Consider the following 16,181-nt stretch of genomic DNA (forward strand, 5'->3'; position numbering starts at 1 on the left):
TTGCAATGTTGCCACAAGATGGCAACCACACATCACTAACGCTCCTCTGTGCTTGCTGTCTATCAGACTGCAGCTCCTGCACATCTTTGCTAAGTTTAGCTAATAGCTCCAAGATATTGGACAGGACAGGTAGACTCAACTCACCCTGTCCCACGGACTGCTCCTCGATTCCTCCTGGTGCTCCCAGAACCGGGATGGAGCGACCTCCCATCCGGTCTTCTGTGCCACCCGCCGCTGCGCTGCTGGGCGATTGTCCCCTTGTTTGCCGAGCCTCCGCTGTGGAAGGGGGGTCCTGTTGCCTCGCCGCGCGCCGGTCACCGCTACTTCTTCCTTCGGTCACCGCTGCAGCCGATCGTTCTTCACGCCGGCGTACGGGTGTACGTCCGGCGCCTTTAGCCGGACATGACCGCACCGGCGATGGGGACTGACGTCGCCTCGGGGTTCTCTTCCGTTTTCCCCGACCTTCGGAAGTGATGTCACTGTGACCCGGAACCTCCGTCACCGGCACAGGCAGTCCTCCGACATCCAGCAATGGCGGCTCGCTCCGCTCCGCTTCTCCAGACCGGCCCTCCGAGACTCCGGCGACTCCTTCCACTCCGGACATGCTGACACGGGGTAAGCTCAGGCAATGCCTCACCCAATCATCCCCTCCTGCCTCCCCAGCCCGCTCAATGAGCTGCCGAAGTAAGCTCATACTGAAAGGAATCCTAAGCGAGCCAGTACAGGGAGACAAACACTGGTGGTTTTCTTCAGGAGAATGAGCCCCTGAGGTACTGCACCCTCCTTAAATAGGCTTCCTGGATATTCCAGAAGTTTCCCTATCCTTAGCCTATCACCTGCCTGGATGCTCCTAACCCCACCTCCTGGAGTTATCTCCAAGCAGAGTCCCGCTTTATTCCTGAGGTAAATTGTTACCACTATTTTCCCTCCAAAACCTGACTAGAATTACCTGCCCTTTCCTGCCATTTTCCCATGTAGAAAAAGGGGCATATAAAATGCCCCTTTTTCTTGTCATTCCTCCATGGTGCTGTGGGACCTAGTCTCCTTTATGCTTGATAAGCCAGATGTCCCGTCTTTTTGTAATAGGAGATTCCAATGGTATTTTGGACCCTACCATGAATAGACACCCCCCATCCCAGCTGCCGGCCTTGTCTAGGGGCATGGCTCATTCTCGTTTCATTACGGAGATGGGCTGGGTGGAAATTTTCATGCCTCTCTAAGGGCTCTTTCACAAGGCTGTTCGGTTTTTTGGCTCCGCTCCGGTCCTTTTTTTTTTTTTTCACGGAGCGGATGACATTTGTGTCATCCGCTCCGTATGTCCGCATATCATCCCATCCGTTTGCGAATGATATACGGACATAATATAAGTAAATGGGCATTGCGGATGTCAGCGTATGACACCGCTGACATCTGATTTTGCTTCCTTTCCGTTTTTTGAATGGAGGAAAAATAGGGTTCTGTTACGTTCCAAAAAACGGAACAGAACTGAAAGGAAGAAAATTGGATGTCAGCGGATGGTCATCCGCTGACATCCGCAATCCCATTGACATACATTATGTCCGTAAATCATCCGCAAAAAAATAGGATGATTTGTGGACATACGGGGCGCCTTGTGAAAGGGCCCTAAAACCCACTCCTCGGTCGCCTTGCTAACGGCACATGCTGTTCTGAACAAAGAAATTAATTCTAAGGTGGAGAAGAAACGCTTCTTCTCTAAAGTGACTTTCTATGAGGTGTCTTATGCACCAGGGGACTTAAGTCAATATTTGCAACTGATATCCTTACCCCAGCTCACAGAGGCTCAGAGGCTCAGCCTGGAAGCCCTGCTCACTTAGGAGGAATTGCGGGAGGCGGTCAGTTTGTTTCCCAACCCCAAGGTGCCTAGTGATGATGGGCTGCCGAAGGAAATCTACCAGCATTACTCTGATATATTTTTGCCCAGGTTTTAGAGGTCTTTAATGAGGCCAGATTTAAACAATCCTTACCTAACTCTATGAAGAGAGCTAGTATTGTGTTGATTCTCAAAAATATAAACCAGCCGCAGAGCCTAATTCATATAGACCCATTTCACTTTTCCAGGCAGACGTAAAAATTCTGGCGAAGGTGTTGGCTAGGAGAGTGAACACGGTTATAGCAAATATAATACATGAGGATCAGACGGGCTTCATGCCAAACAAATCTACAGCTGTTAACCTGAGAAGACATGCAAACTCCGGCGGACAATGTGGGCATTGCTGTCCCTAGATGCCAACAAGGCGTTCCATAGTGTGGAGTGGGGCTACCTGTGGGCTGTGCTGGAGAAGTTTGGGTTTGGTCCTGTTTTTATATCTTGGGTACATTTACTGTACTGTCAGCCACGGGCGTCTATTAGAGAAGGAGGGAGAATCACAGATTACTTTCGGCTAGGGAGGGATACGAGGCAGGGCTGCCCCCTTTACCCGCTCTTTTTTGTTCTGGCTATTGAGCCGTTGGTGGCGAGCATTCGGGTACATGCTTCCATAGTGGGGTTTAAATATGGTAACCTGCAGGAGAAGATCCTACTTTATGCCGATGACATGCTCCGACTATTAGGAGATACAGATGCCTCACTAAAAAAGGTTATGACTATTATTGCAGATTTTGGACGATTCTCTGGGCTTACGATTAATTGGCCCAAGTCTGCCCTCCTCCCCCTGGATCGAGCTATAAATCCCTTCCTAGGAACCTTCTGGCCGGTCCCTGTAGTGTCCACCTTTAAATATCTTGGGGTAGTGATTTCTCCACAACCATTGGACTTTTGCCATTTGAATATACACCCATTGCTGGTGAAATTTAGAGATAGGGTTAAGGTATAGAACAAACTCTGGCTATCAGTGGCTGGTAGGGTGAATCTGATTAAAATGGTCTTGATGCCACAACTATTGTATCGCCTCCACAATTCTCCTGCAGTAATCCCGCTAAAAGTGTTCCAGGTGGTTAACTCAGTGTTTAGGACCCTGATAGGAAAGGTAGGGCTGCCTGGATTAAGCTGGAGTAGCGACAAAAACCAAAGGATATGGGAGGGCTGGCTCTCCCGAACCCGTGGATATATTATATAGCGTCCCAGCTCCAACACCTGGTGGGGGAATTGTCTGGGTCAAAATGTAATTCCACGCTGACTATTATGCTACATTTCACGTTGACAGAGGGGCTAGAAGCACAGCTTTTCTCAAAACCCAATAAACAGTGCCCAACTTACAGGCTTCTTCAAAAAGTATGTGATAAAACCAAACAGCTGCAGCAAGTAACTGGCTATACTAACTATAACCCGATATGGAATAATCATACTCACCCTGAGCTCCTTAAGCTACAGCACTCCACTAGGTGGCGCTCCTTGGGGGTGACTCACCTCAAACATATTTTTGACAATGGGGCTTTATTAACCTTTAAACAACTACAACTAAAATTTGACATCCCCATGAGCATGTTATTTTACTATTTACAGTTGAAGCATGCTATATTGGCTCAAAAGTCAATGGAACACATGCTATTTTCACCTACTCTGGTCTTTTCTCTAATGCAACAATTTAGTTCCACTAAGGGCTTTATATCTAGCTGTTATGCTACCTTATTGGGAGTATATTTGGAGAAGTTTCCTATTATGGCCTGTGATAAATGGGAGAAGGCTATTGGTGAGATAACAGGAGAGCAATGGGATGAAGCACTGAAATCCATTCAGATGTGTTCATTGAATGCATCGCAGCAGGTATTGCAGCTTTATATCCTTCTCAGGGTTCACCGTACCCCACTTGGGCTTTGCTCCATGGGTCTGAGTTCTGATAATTTATGTAATAGGTGTGAAAGGGATGTGGGAGATTTGATAGATCTGATGTGGAGATGTCCGAAGCTCCACAGGTACTGGTGTGCGGTTACCACTACGAATAATACAGCATTACGGATAACTATCCCAATGGAGCCTAAACAATGCGTACTGGGTATACTTGATTCCATCACCCAAGATAGGTTTCTGAGGGAGGCAGCAGCGAACATACAAATTAGTTACTTCACAAAATAGATGTTTTATTTTCATTTATATGTAGTTTTTAATTACACATGTATAATATAAATTTATTGATGAACTGATTAGGCATTTTTTTATACACATATATTTGTATTTGTTCCAATTGCACTGCACAGATAATTTTTTGAATTTCACATTTTTGCACTAGCACTTTTTGATGAATTGATTAGGGCTTGTTTTTTATATATTTTTATTCATTCTGATTGCACTGCACAGATTTTTTTGCACTAGAACTTTTTTGAAAAAATGTACATTCTCTGTCTTGCACTGTTTTTGGATATGAGTTTTGAAAAAGATTTATGGTGCACTGTGATGCATTAGCACTGTAGAAGAAAGGAAGATATTATTCACCTACTGAGGTGAGTACAAACTTGCGCTGATATATTTTCTTTCTACTTTTGATGTAAGATCACATGCAGTTAATTAGCAGCAGTTTATCCAGACTCCTTTTTGTGTTTTATGACCATTGATTTATCTGGACGCCTGATTCTTTTCTTGCTTAATGCAGAAAGTACCATCGAAAGTTGATAGGGCAGACATCCGAATGTATAGTCGCCGTCACGGGGACGTGCGATCGGCCCGAGGTTATCTAGAGTCACCAAAGCGGCCGGGGAGGTAAATAATACATTAATGAAACTTCTTTCAGCAAAATGTATTTTAGCAGGGTTAACCTTATTTTCTATGACCAAAAGAATCCTAATAATTAAGGAATATTAAATTATAGGGAATATTTTTTCAACATATGCAAGATTAATTACCTGCACTTTAATAAAATATACAAACATACAAATGAGTTACTTCACAAAATAGCAAACACAAACTGTATATAGCAGCCTTTCTCAACCAGGGTTATGTGGAACTTTAGGGTTCTTCTAGAGCAGCCTTTTTTAACCAGGGTGCCCAGGCACCCTGGGGTGCCTGGAGAATTCTTCAGGGGTGCCTTAAGGATTACTTAGGGTCAGGGATTACTTAGGATCTTGGCAAAATACCTAAACATTGCCCACAAATTGTTTACAAGCCAGCAGGTGGATCAAGCCTGTCTTTTAGTTACACAAAGTTGCCGGTATCCATTGTGCATCATTACAACCTTCTAGCCGCCGGTGTTCTAACAACCAGTGACATCATCAGTTGATGAAGAGGAGTACGTGCATAGCATCCTTGTTTGCCCCTCCCCTGCTTTAGTGTATTTTCTTTGAAATAATAAATCACCTCAACGCTGGGTGTCCTACATGTGTGGATGTTGCTGCCCTTATGTAAAGCTATTAGTTTAGTTTTTCAACATTTAGAATGGGGTACCTTGAGATTGTGCAGAATTTGAACCCTTTCACTGCCACGTCTGTACACTGTACGAACCTACAGCACTACTTGCAGCTGGCAAGGTCCATACGCCGTACGAGGACCTGGCTATTTGCGCACATATCGCAGGGTGTTAAAATCAATAGCACTTTTCTTTTATTCTACAGGTCATCTGCTTTCAGAAAATGCATGGTTTGGGGGGTCGTTAACAAACTCTGAAAGCTGTAAGGGAAAAATGAAAACCTCTTGAGAGAAATTTGGATATTTACATTTTTGCATATGTTTGATTTTCACCATTTCGCAAAAAGGCGCAATTTAAAATTTACAAATAGTGGTTATTTATTAACTCAATACAGGTTAGCTTGTATATTTAATAGGAATTTTGAAAAATGTGCTGTGTTTTTATCTGCTAATAATGATTTTTAGTGTATTTAGAGAAAAAATATTGTTTTGATACACATTTGCGCAAATATTATTGTGCCCTGAATATTCAGTAGCACCTTATTTTTATTCTACTGGTCATGTGCTTTCAGAAAATGTATGGTATGGTTTAACAAACTCTGAAAGCTGTAAGGGAAAAATAAAAAAGCAATGAAAAAATTGCAAAAATGGCCTGGCTAGCTACATTTAAAAGTGGAGCACAGGGCCTGGCTGCGAAAGGGTTAAAGGGTGCCTTGACAAAAAAAAAAAGGTTTGGAAACACTGCTCTAGAGGTTACTAGGGGTTTCTTGAGCAGTTGTGAAATGGGTTCCGATCGAATATCATTTTTAAACTATGCAATTTTTTATTTTAAAAATCCCATACTTATTATTTTAATAAATGACTATTTCACTAGGAAGACTATAAAAAAAAACATCAGTAGAGAGGTTACATCCAATGTGTTGTATTGTTGAAACCTTGAGGCTGCATTCACATGTCAGCTTATAATCGCGGGCAGAACCGCCGCGGTTCCGCCCGTGATTCGGAGATTTATTGCAAATCGCGGGACGCCTAGCGTTGCCCGTTGATTTGCAATAGCCCCCCAAACGCCGAGCGATGTTGCCGCGATTTACGCCCGCCGAATCGCGGCAACATCGCGCAAACAAAATCGCGGGATGCAATACGCTCCAAAAAAGTACAAGAGCTTCTTTGGAGCGTATTGCATCCCGCGATTTTGTTTGCGCGATGTTGCCGCGATTCGGCTGGCGTAAATCGCGGCAACATCGCTCGGCGTTTGGGGGGCTATTGCAAATCAACGGGCAACGCTAGGCGTCCCGCGATTTGCAATAAATCTCCGAATCACGGGCGGAACCGCGGCGGTTCTGCCCGCGATTATAAGCTGACATGTGAATGCAGCCTCAAGGTTTCAACAATACAACACATTGGTTCTGCCCGCGATTATAAGCTGACATGTGAATGCAGCCTGAGAAAGCCAAAAGTAAACAAAATAATTAAATAAGATAAATTACCTACCTAAAGCCAGCCATAGACGGCTCAAATCTCGGCCTGTTCAGCAGGAACCAGCCAAGATTCAAACTGTGTATGGGCAGGCTGCATAAACCCAAGTTGATTGATCAATGTGGGTACAACCAGCCTATCGGATTTTACATGCGATTATTGCTAGTGGCTATTAAAGCCGCTAGCAATAATCACTTTGTTCTCTTGGCAGGGGTGGTTTGTCCCTCCCCCCCTGCCAGGTGAACACAATGGCTCCGTGGGAGGGTTTTAACACTGTCTATGTTGATGGGGGAATCAAGCACATTTCTTTCCTGCAACCCGTGGTGGGCTGGCCTTAGACATTGTACAAATATATAAACAATGCATACAAATGTAAATATGGTGAAAAAATCAAAAGTCCATTCTCTTGTGACAACGTGCAAATGAATAAACTTTGAAGTGACTTGAAACGAATTGTGATTCCTGTAACTCGATTAAATGTGTATGACCACCACGTGAAACGATCCCCACCACCGACAAGCTGTTCTTCTTACCAGATAGACAGATATATACGTGAGTTGATTGATAATACAGCTACTCACTCCCCATGCAGCTTCACCCAAGGTGTGTGTGTAAGCCGCTTACCAGATATCAATTTGGTTGAGCATGGGAATACAATCTCATCTCTTCAGAATCGAGGCTGTCTGTTGGTGTGGCGATCCCAATACAAAGTATAGTGTCTCCTTGTGACCAGCAGCCAGTCTGATCTCCTCTTTATTCCCCTCCTTGATATCTGGTAAGCGGCTTACACACACACCTTGGGTGAAGCTGCATGGGGAGTGAGTAGCTGTATTATCAATCAATTCACGTATATATCTGTCTATCTGGTAAGAAGAACAGCTTGTCGGTGGTGGGGATCGTTTCACGTGGTGGTCATACACATTTAATCGAGTTACAGGAATCACAATTCGTTTCAAGTCACTTCAAAGTTTATTCATTTGCACGTTGTCACAAGAGAATGGACTTTTGATTTTTTCACCATATTTACATTTGTATGCATTGTTTATATATTTGTGGAATTTAAGTTTAGCGCACCAACCTTTCTTTACATTCATATCACATATACATCTTGGTAGCAGCTTTACGCACGTTTATCAGCGCACCTTTATTTTTTCACAATGGCCTTAGACATTGTTCATACTTATGAAACTTTTTTTTCAGTTTAATGCATAATAAATTTATAGTCAATGACACTGGAACTGCAGGAAGAAAATAGATATAAACAACGCTATTGACTATAATAGCACTGATGTTTCAGATGCATAAAATTGCATAAAAAATGCACCACTGTAATTATGTATGGGATTTTTTGGGTAAGCGCATATGCATTGCCTGGCATTTTACTGCATCTTCAAACACAACAAATGCTTAGTTAAGGCCGGGTTCACATCTGTGCGAATGGGAAGTGTGCCCGCCTCGCAATGGAGCTGGTTCACACAGGTCCAGGGCGGCCACAGGCCGGTTCTGGTGCGAATTTAGGCAAAAATTCAGACCTGATTCGCACCTGAACCAGTGAACAGGGATGCATCAGACCCCATGCTGGGAACCTCAGCCACACAAATGTGAACCCGGCCGTGCTGCATTGTTGGGCCTTGGCCTACATTTTTTATTCTTTTCAACTGAAATAAAAACACAGCATTATCGGTAAAAAGCATAACGTGTAAATACCTGCATTTTGTTTGTGCACAAATTTCCCTCTATACACTTGATGATTTTCTCAGAAATTTCACAACAGGTCCCATAAACCAGTAACTTGTTGCTGTTATGGAAGGAATTCTTGATTGCAAGAAAATTCCTACCTGCTGTCCCAGGAATTGTAAGATGCCAGATGTAGCTTTTACAGTGCCTTGCGAAAGTATTCGGCCCCCCTTGAACTTTGCGACCTTTTGCCACATTTCAGGCTTCAAACATAAAGATATAAAACTGTAATTTTTTGTGAAGAATCAACAACAAGTGGGACACAATCATGAAGTGGAACGAAATTTATTGGATATTTCAAACTTTGTTAACAAATAAAAAACTGAAAAATTGGGCGTGCAAAATGATTCAGCCCCTTTACTTTCAGTGCAGCAAACTCTCTCCAGAAGTTCAGTGAGGATCTCTGAATGATCCAATGTTGACCTAAATGACTAATGATGATAAATAGAATCCACCTGTGTGTAATCAAGTCTCCGTATAAATGCACCTGCACCGTTATAGTCTCAGAGGTCCGTTTAAAGCGCAGAGACCATCATGAAGAACAAGGAACACACCAGGCAGGTCCTAGATACTGTTGTGGAGAAGTTTAAAGCCGGCTTTGGATACAAAAAGATTTCCCAAGCTTTAAACATCCCAAGGAGCACTGTACAAGCGATAAATTTGAAATGGAAGGAGTATCAGACCACTGCAAATCTATGAAGACCTGGCCGTCCCTCTAAACTTTCAGCTCATACAAGGAGAAGACTAATCAGAGATGCAGCCAAGAGGCCCATGATCACTCTGGATGAACTGCAGAGATCTACAGCTGAGGTGGGAGACTCTGTCCATAGGACAACAATCAGTCGTATACTGCACAAATCTGGCCTTTATGGAAGAGTGGCAAGAAGAAAGCCATTTCTTAAAGATATCCATAAAAAAGTGTCCTTTAAAGTTTGCCACAAGCCACCTGGGAGACACACCAAACATGTGGAAGAAGGTGCTCTGGTCAGATGAAACCAAAATCGAACTTTTTGGCAACAATGCAAATGTTTGGCGTAACAGCAACACAGCTCATCACCCTGAACACACCATCCCCACTGTCAAACATGGTGGTGGCAGCATCATGGTTTGGGCCTGCTTTTCTTCAGCAGGCACAGGGAAGATGGTTAAAATTGATGGGAAGATGGATGGAGCCAAATACAGGACCATTCTGGAAGAAAACCGGATGGAGTCTGCAAAAGACCGGAGACTGGGACGGAGATTTGTCTTTCAACAAGACAATGATCCAAAACATAAAGCAAAATTTACAATGGAATGGTTCACAAATAAACATATCCAGGTGTTAGAATGGCCAAGTCAAAGTCCAGACCTGAATCCAATCAAGAATTTGTGGAAAGAACTGAAAACTGCTGTTCACAAACGCTCTCCATCCAACCTCACTGAGCTCGAGCTGTTTTGCAAGGAGGAATGGGCAAAGATTTCAGTCTCTCGATGTGCAAAACTGATAGAGACATACCCCAAGCGACTTACAGCTGTAATCGCAGCAAAAGGTGGCGCTACAAAGTATTAACTTAAGGGGGCTGAATAATTTTGCACGCCCAATTTTTCAGTTTTTTATTTGTTAAAAAAGTTTGAAATATCCAATAAATTTTGTTCCACTTCATGATTGTGTCCCACTTGTTGTTGATTCTTCACATAAAATTACAGTTTTATATCTTTATGTTTGAAGCCTGAAATGTGGCAAAAGGTCGAAAAGTTCAAGGGGGCTGAATACTTTCGCAAGGCACTGTATATAAAGGGAGCACAGGTAGATGTGAATGCCAAGCTGCAGAAAAGCAGGGAGCAATGTAGCTTAACAAGAATCTCTATTGTGGAGGACTATCAGAACAACCCTGTTGTCCATAGCTGATGCATATTCAGCTACAGATTTGTGGGTGCCTTGAATAGCTTAGCACAACACTCACATGGTAGAAAAACACATGGTAGCGCATAATTCACTTGTTAGTGTGTTGTGGTACTATTCTTTTTGCATGACAGCCCAAAACAACTTCAGAAAACAGGTGCATTGCAAAATGGAGGGGCGGTAAACATTTGATAGCATTGTAGTGAGCTGTGGTGCACTGAAAAAGCGGTGCTGCGCTGCGCTCTACCCCGTGTTACTGCAACCTAAAAATATTACCATGCCAAATGTGAGAAAAGGAGGTAAAAACTTGGAATTGCTGTGACACAGACCTATCATTGATCTCTCATTGGGTTTTATTGTCTAGGGCTGGTCACAAATTAACCCATTTCAGTGAAGCACAGCTATGACAGAAATAAACCACAAAGACTGAGATAAATATTTTGAACAACTTTGATTTAAAACATTTCATTCAAGACTGAGAAAAAAACAAAACAAACCTAACATTTCTAAAACCCTTTTTTTTTTAAAACTAGCATACTTTAGACCACATGTGTCAAACACAAGGCCCATGGGCCAAATTTGGCCCTGCAGGTCATGTCATGGGGCCCTCGCACCTCTCCTGCAGCTAAGGCGCCCCCTTTGTCTCCACCCCCACTTTGTCTCAGCAGTCAGCAGCAGAGAAGAGGAGAGAACTCCTCCTACAGATTGGGTGCTTCTCCATACAGCTGCAGCACCCCCCCCCCCATCTCCGACTCCCCTGGTCTTAGCATTCAGGAAACTCTGGCAGCTGACTCCAGCCCTCTCTGCTCCTCCTCCAGACCCTGTACATTTTGCTTCCCAACTTTGCCATGTTTAATTTGAGCAGTTTCCAATAAAATTTCTTGTGGATGATACCAGCGGGGTATCCTCCTTTTCAGACTTGCATTATCTGCTAAAAGAGGACTGGTCTGCACCTGCCCTTCACAGCTTAAGTCTTACTAAAACCAGTAATAATCAAGTGCAGAGGCAATTAATTAATATGATAAAGAGTGGATAAATTGATATAGTCCAACAGATACAACTGGCCCTATAAAAGGCAACAGTAATGCCACAATGAAACTGAGTTTGACACCCCTGCTGTAGACATTCAGTAATCAGACTGGCATCCAAAATTATTTGGGACTGTTGCCTGTTTGCAGCAGGCCAGATGTGATACTGCCAATGTAAAAAAGTCAGTGTGACATTTACCTTTGACACACTGTGCTTTTTTAATTGCCAGAAAGACCTATACAATGCATTGTCTGGCAACAGACTCAATAATGGATGGTTTAACAAGTAGAAGCAATTAAAGCCATTATCCTTGACCTCTCATTCTCTGTAGAACACCCATAAAACAACACAACTGAATTTTAAGTATTGTAATGGATTTCCTATTTACACACCATGCTCAGATGCAGACGCAGACCCCTTTAACTCTATTTCCTACATTGACGTGGGTTCATGGCTATGCCCAGGAAATATATGTTTCTTAGCTGTCCTCCCTTAGCAACTCAGAGAGGCCACCATTGATGAGGCAAAGGTAGCTAAAAAAATTATCTGCATCAAGGTGAGAGGTTCCCTAATGTCAAAACCAGTATACTGACAGCTGGGCCAGAGCCTAATAACACACAGCTTCTTCATAAGGCCCAGCTAGTGTGGGGAGTACTTTCTCAATTCCTTCCAGCATACTGCAATTCCAGTGGGGTGGCCCTTTGTCCCTGAGCCTTGGATCATTCAAGCTGTTCACCTGTGTTACCAAAGCTGCCCTAGCCATCACTATGAGGGATGCTGTTTATGAGGATAATCGCCAGTACCTGTGTTCTGTACTGGTTACAGTAAATACTGATTTTCAGCCACACTGTTATTTTAGATTAGGATGATCAGATGTCCCTGGTTGCTGAGGACAGTCCCCACTTTAGGAAGCTGTCTTTATTTTTCAAGTGTCCCCAAATGTAGCCTGTATTCCTTAACCCCTAATTGGCAGTCCCCATTACATTTTGGGGCTGCTTAGCCCGGGAATAGTTTTTAAGTTGCTGGAAATCTCTCACCTTCCCTAAGAGCCTCCCCTCTATATGGGATTTCCCCATTATCAACTGTCCTTCTCTGAACTGTCTGTCCTCAACATCAATGATCACTTTCTGTTGTGTCTATCTTCATCTTCATTCACTCTCCTCTGTATTGCCTGTCTCCACCATCAACCACCTTCCTCTGTACTGCCTGTCCCATTCCTCAACTGCCCTCCTTTATACTTTATGTATCAGGATTAACTACCCCCCTGTGTACTGTCTATCCCCGCCATTAACTACACAGCCTCTGTATTGCCTGTCCCCATCATCAACTTCCCTCCTGTGTACTATCTGTCCCCAACCCCAACTGCCCCTCTCTGCACTGCCTGTCATCACCATCAACTGCCCCCTCTGCACTGCCTATCCGACTATCAACTGTCTTCTTCTGTACTGATTGTCCCCAACCATCAATTGCCCCCTCTGTACTGCTTGTCCCCAACATTAACTTCCCTGCTCTGTACTGTCTGTTCCCACCATCAGCTGTTAATCTCTGTATTGCTTGTTCTCACCATCAATTGCCCTATCTGTACTGCCTGTCCCCACCATCAACTGTCTCCCCCTGTAATGTCTGTCCCCCACCATCATTTGCCCTCCTCTGTACTGCCTTTCTCCAGCATTAACTTCCCTCCTATTTACTGCCTGTTCTCACGATCAACTGACCTCCCTTTGTACTGCCTGTCCCAACCATTAACTGATCCCCTCTGTACTGCCTGTTCCTATCGTCATCAACTGTCCCCACTGTACTGCCTGTCTCCACCATCAACTGACCACTCTATACTGCCTGTCCCCACCATCAACTGCCTCCTCTTTACTGCCTGTCCTCAACATCAAGTGCTTCCACCTAGCTACTGTCCCTACCATCGACTAACTGCCTCTGTACTGCCTGTCCCCATCATCAACTGCCTCCCTCTGTACTGCCTGTCCCACAATCAAGGGCCTCCTATGTACTGCCTGTCCCCATTAACTGTCCCCTCTGTACTGTCCGCCTCCACCATTAACTGCTTGCACCCCCCCCCCCTTTCTACTACTTGTTTTTTTACCTCCCATTGATACTGACCCAGGGGCATTTTTCCTCATGCTTATTCTGGAGAATTTCTCCTTTCACCTTTGTTAGCAGTGTTTTGTTGGTACAAGGACTGCGGCACATGTCAGAAATGTATATAGTGAATAAGCTCATGTTCAGCTTATTCATCCCCATTTAAGCCACTCCCACTATTAGGTGCAATCTTGCCATACCCACCATTTGCCATAGTGTGCTGCAGAATGTGTTTCTTAAATCTATCTTAGGGTGCCCTGGGTCTTCCATAACCCTAGTCATGCATATTGACACATTGTTTTGACCTTTTAACTGAAAAGCCAGACAGATTACCCTTAGGCCATGCCGTATCATGCCATGAAAATATGCCATGTAGCCACACGTTGCCCTGAGTGAGCCTTTTTATAATATGTTTAGAATTATTTTCCAGTGTATTGCACCATGCTTCTCGCTATTCTTAACTTTTATTACATTATTGATTCTAACTTGCAACTAAACTGCAAATCACAGTTACTCCCTGTCTGATCATTTATCCACTTACCTTGTCTGTTACAGTATCATGAATATTATTATTCCAGAAATGGACTGTGTGACATGAATCAGATCCTGCAGTGTCACATGGGTGTGAGAAGAGATAAGGGTAAACCAGATAAGGCAGGATGTTTTTTTTTTTTTTTTTTTAAATAAAATAAAATTAGGCTGATATTAACTCTGTGCAGGACAAGCATTTTTTTCTATCAAGTAACAAGAGCTTATCAGAAAATATGGAAGTCAGTCTTATGTATTTTAAACATGCAGTCTGTACAATACAATACAATAGTCTAACATGAAAAAAACATTAGCATAGGTCTGTAAACAATTGTTAGCATACAGTACACCCGTGAAAGCACAGGCAAGAAATACAAAACTCTATACAGGTGGGGTCCTATTTGGCCTTCAAACCAAGGACTCTAGTGCTGTAAGGCAGGTATGCTAACAACTAAGCCACTGGTTTCCAATGCCCTAAGCCATATCTGGTGAAACTAAGGTGGATGCAGACTGAAGACAAGCTATTGGAAACAAATAGACCTATTTCTGATGTTCAAAACTGTAGTTCTGCCTGCTTTTCCAGGGAAAATCTGATTATTTAAAAAAAAAAAAAAAAAATTCTCAAGATTGTAAATATGTATCCATTTTGTATCTTTTTTCATTCTTGTATATCTGAAACCTTTTAATTTTGAGAAAAATTTAGTGGCAAATCCGTCTGTCACACCTGCGTAAAAAGCCTAGCGCCTTAGAAGTCTTAGCAGTCAGGGAAGAAAACGTATTAAAATTTTTTTTTTACCCTTCTTTGCTCTTCCTCTAGTTTTGCAATATCCCTTTTGTAAACTGATGCTCACTACTAACCTTCATTCAAGATTAGGGATGAGCTCAATGTATTTTGTCCAAACACGAGTTTGAGTGTTTGACCATAAACGGGACCTTTAGCCTGTTTGGTGAGTATCTCTAGCACTGCTATATACTGTATGGCCATCTGTGAATTATTTCAAGGAAGCAGCAGGTTCCATCACCTGTTGTTTCTTTAGCAACCAGTGGCATCACCCATCCCATCCAACTTCTTTTGTGAATTCATGCTGACTTATAATAATTTCCTTATGACAGAAACTATTGTGTGTGGTCCTTTATCAGGCCCTCAAGTATCTTCATACTAAAGATGGATCTTACAGACCTGTAATTACTGGGTGAATAATTTGATCCCTTTTTAATTTTCAATCATTTTTATTGATTTTTAGAAAAAGTACAACAGAGTGTAACGAGCCAAAATGGCCCAACCATAGACATTGAAAACAACATGGAGCACATGGTGCAGAAAGCATTAAATGTGTACAAGTAAATATTGTGGATAGCAGGAGTCGAGAAAAAAAAAACAAATAATAATAACAATGGCAGTCAAACCAGTGTGAAGCAGGTACTGATCGCTCTCTTCAGTGCTTAAAGGAGCGGGCCGTCCAGGCCCCCCCCCCCCCCCGGGCGCTCCTTACGGGAACACACTGTGCCCCCAGGGGGAAGCGGAACCCGACCCCCACCCGCAGTCTCATGGACCTGACTACAAAATACGACATCCCGCCATCAATACACAACAAAAGAAAAGAGAAAGCAGAGAAAGGGAAAAGGAAAGAAAGGAAGGGAAGTCAAGGAGAGCGGCAGCGGCTGGTTAAGAAGGAAAAAAGTCGACATCCAGGTTCTTGATCCCTTTTTAAATAAAGAAACCACATTGGCCTTGAGCCAAACCATTGGTACCAAGTCAGCCATTTAGGAATTTCTAAAAATTTGAAACAATGGCTTTGAAATAACAGAGCCAATCTATTGGTACCAAGCCAGTCATTCAAGAGTCTCTAAAAATTAGAAACAATGGCTTTGAAATACCAGGGCTCAATTCTTCAAGCACACATGGGTGTAAGCCATCTGGTCCAGGTGCTTTATTCACTTTAATTTTGCTTAACTGTTTCTGGACCATATCTATTTTGAGGCATTGTGGTTTATATGAGGCTGTGGCAATACTATCCCCAGTTTGAACTTGAGCTCCACTGTTTTGCTTTGTATACACAGAGCTGAAGAAGATGTTTAATTTACTTGTCCTTTCTTTGTCTCAAGTGATCAACTTTGAGTTATCTTGTAAGGGGCCTACAT

This window comes from Pelophylax lessonae, assembly GCF_965119305.1.
Source record: "Pelophylax lessonae genome assembly, chromosome: 3".
NCBI lineage: Eukaryota > Metazoa > Chordata > Amphibia > Anura > Ranidae > Pelophylax > Pelophylax lessonae.